The following is a 3,774-nucleotide window of genomic DNA, read 5'->3' as shown; positions in this document are numbered from 1 at the left end:
ATTGTGCTGTTTTCTATCATTTCACGGTATTTCGTGCCCCGTGATACTTTTTTTTTGCCTTTTTGTGTCATTTTGGGGTACTTTTGTGTGATTTTCTGTCTCTATGTAGTAATTTTGCGTCTCTTTGTGGTCAATTTATCTCTTTTTGTGACTATTTTCTATGTTTTTCTGTGTCTAATTGTGGTTGTGTGTGTTTTGTAATCATTTCCTGGTTATTTGGTGTCTCTTTGTGGTGGTTTTATATCAGTTTGTGGTGGTTTTGTGACTCTTTGTGGTCGTACTGCAGTTCAGGGTTTCTACATGAATCCTCTGACCTCCGTAGACGACGTATGCAACAGTAATGAATAACTAATGAACCTTCACTGCCTCTGTTTAATTAGTTTAATTGACTTTTATCTTAATCCCAGCTTCACTTTCCAGCCTTTACCGGATTACACTGTGGATGTGTTCCGACTATTCCGACGTGCTGAAGTGCAAACTAATCAGATTGCAGGCGAAGCGGAGCAGACGAGGTGTTTATCGGGGCTCCGGTGGAGGAGATGTGGCCCACTGAGCCTGGACCGGGCCGTTCAGGTCTGCAGCTCCAGGCCTTCGGGTTCTCTGGTGGGAAACACACTCACATGCACACAATCCTTCCCGAAACATCATTGTTAAATCGCGTAATAGGGGCGACCATTAAAGTTGTGTTCGATGAAGTTAGGGCCCGTTAAACAAGCCTCCCTTCTCGGCGTTGACGACGGAGGGCATCTGGTTCCGATTACCGCCAGCGCAGAAACACAATAGGCCTGTTCAGCCCGGCTCTTGATCCTGTTCGCTGCGATTCGGCCTGACACTTTGCCACAACTCCCGGCCACAAACAGCGACAAGGAAACCCGAAACCCGTAAACAGTCCATGTTTCTGCTTTCCTACACATTTCTGGGCTTCGCTACGATCTAATGTGATTATGGGCTCAGTGGAGGGACGGAGGGGCCGCGGGTCGGCCGGTACCACGGCGTTACGGGCTGAAGGCCACTCTGAACCCGACCAGCCGAGTCAGCACTGGGAGATCAGTCTGTCTCCGGTTCTACCCTGAACTGCTGCTTTATTTTGAAAAGCATCAACCTGCTGTGAGTCAAATTAAAAGCACAAAGATTATTAATGGCTTCAAGACAGAAACAGTGTTTGCTTTATGAAACTGTTCTGTGGTCAGTTTTAAAGCAGTGACTTTGGCAGTCTTAAATCATACTTGACTGGCAGGGTTTGATGTCAGTGCATTTACTGGAGTACAGAACGGAGCAGCTCTATGGAAGTACGTTAAAACGATGTGGTGCTTAATTCACTAAATAAGATAAAAAATGTGCGTCATTCCATCAGAAATCATCAAATTTATTCAACGTTTTCTGCTCGACCAGCTCCGATTTGCCTGAAAGCTTCATAACCTACTTATAATTTTATCTATTTACTGTTTTTGTCTTAATATGAGGCTGTTTGAGCGACAAAATCCATAAATAATCTCCAACAGAACTCAGTTTTATCTCAGTTCGGCCATTTTAAGTTCAATAAAAATAACTTTTTTATTATTATTATTATCAAGTATTTCATATTAAAGAAGTCCTGCAGGTGTTCAGTTTTATATTATTACACGTGGATCAGAAAATATCTCTACTTGACTTCTGCTTTTTTAGTTGTTTTGTTCAAATGAGCTCAAAGATGAGACGTCTTCGTTTAAAAAAAAAAAATTCATTCAGAGATTATTTGATCAACTTGTCCAATTTTACAGATTCTGAATCAATGACATGATGAGAAATATCTTTGTTTGTATTTAATATTTACTGAGATATTGTTGTCGAAAGAGCCTCAAATTTAAAAAAAACTAACAAAAAAAAGTGATTCTACAGGTGATATTAAAACATTTTATGTCTGAAAGTATTTGATTTATCAAGTTAAAATTTCACAGATAACATAAAGTTTAAATGGTCGACTTGAGATGGAACAACCCGAAAATGATTAAACATTTCATCTGTTGCTCACTTGATCAGATTTTTCCACTTTGTCTACTGTAAACTATCATCTTTATTTTATAATCAGACCTTCGGCGGTTGAGTTTCCACCTTCCAAACTTCACGACCAAAACAGACGCAGGTAAAAGTACAAACTGTTTTCTGAATGAAGCTGAAGTCGTCTGGTGAGAGAGGAGAACATATCGACTCAGAGTTTAACCGTTTAGCTCTGAGCGGAGCAGGATTTTACAAACACAGAGTTACCTAAACAATCATTTTATTATGAGGATAAATTAAGCAAACGTTTTGTTTTTTTTAAAGGGTTTTCTTTCGACTCGGCCTTGACGAAGCCCAGAGCGTAACGCTGAGCGCGACCCTGGACATGGGGAGCAGGAACATTACACCCAACAACAGGCGGCCTTTGAAGCCATTGTGTTTCCTCTGAAACAATCCCGATCCATCACGGGACGAGAGAAACGCGAACAAGAAAGCATACCGTGAAGTCAATTTCCCAATTATGTTTCATTTCCCGTCGAGCCAACACGCCTTTACAGCGTCATAAATCATAGGAAATATCAGTCACCATAAATCATAGGCGCAGATTTAAATCAGCTGTTTGTATAATCCAGCGCCTGTATCTCACATGGCCTAATGTGTGGAAATGTGTGATAATTAAAGCCAGCCGCTCGCTGGCTCTGCGGGGAACAGACGTTTCCCAACGTCCGCCTCAGAGCTCGGTGCCTCCTCCGGCTCGGTCCGACGGCTGCAGTAGCTCAGAGCGGCTCTGCTCGGTGGGAGAAGTTCAGCTTTTGTCTGACCCGCTGTGGTTCTGACAAACACGTCTTGTTGGAGCACATCGTTTTAGAAGAAAGACAAACGTACAGGATATGTTATATAAACGTCATCTAACGGCAGGTTTTAATGTGAAAATAGTTTTACACACGACGTTCAGATGAAACGGTGACTGATTTGAAAGTTGAAGAGATGTGACGAACTAAAAGCACAAACAGTTCAAAAGATGTCCAGCGTGGCGAGAAAGTCTAAAAACCTCAGGAACATATTCGGTCCTGATATTTTCAGGACTTGTTTAGTTATAGACAGAAAGGCAAGCTGCAACGCTAAAGTCAAAAAACAGCTAACTGTACAGATGAAGTCATAGAAAGGCAGCTAGCATCATAGTAAACTCAAAGCTAAACCGCTAACAACAAGCTAAAGTCTTGAAACAAATAAACCACACAAATAAAGTCAGACCAAGAAAGCCAACGATATAAGTAGTCGCAAAAGTTTAGCGAAGTACAATGCTAAAGTGAAAAAACCTTTAACTTTACAGATAAAGTCACAGACAGAAAGCTAACTACACAGCTAGCCCATAGCATAACTGCTAACTATAAAGCTAAAGTAATTGAAATAGCTAATTGCGCAGCTAAAGTCACAGAAAACGCTAACTACACAGCAAAAGTCATAGAAAGAAAGCTAACTACTCAGCTAACTCATAGCATAACAGTTAACTACACAGCTAAAGTAATTGAAACAGCTAACTATGCAGCTAAAGTCATAGATATGTATAATAAAGGCCTTTATTAAACATTTCTATGGCTAAAGTCACAGAAAGAAAGCTAACTACATAGCTAAGTCATAGCATAACAGCTAACTATATAGCTAAAGTAATTGAAACCACTAACTACACATCGAAAGCTACAGAAAGAAAGCTAACTACACAGCTAACTCATAGCATAACAGCTAACTATACAGCTAAAGTAATTCAAACAGCAGTTAACTACACATTGAAAGTTA

Source organism: Stegastes partitus, unplaced genomic scaffold (genome assembly GCF_000690725.1).
Source record: "Stegastes partitus isolate 25-593 unplaced genomic scaffold, Stegastes_partitus-1.0.2 Scaffold196, whole genome shotgun sequence".
Classification (NCBI taxonomy): domain Eukaryota; kingdom Metazoa; phylum Chordata; class Actinopteri; family Pomacentridae; genus Stegastes; species Stegastes partitus.
This window is presented reverse-complemented; position numbering follows the sequence as displayed.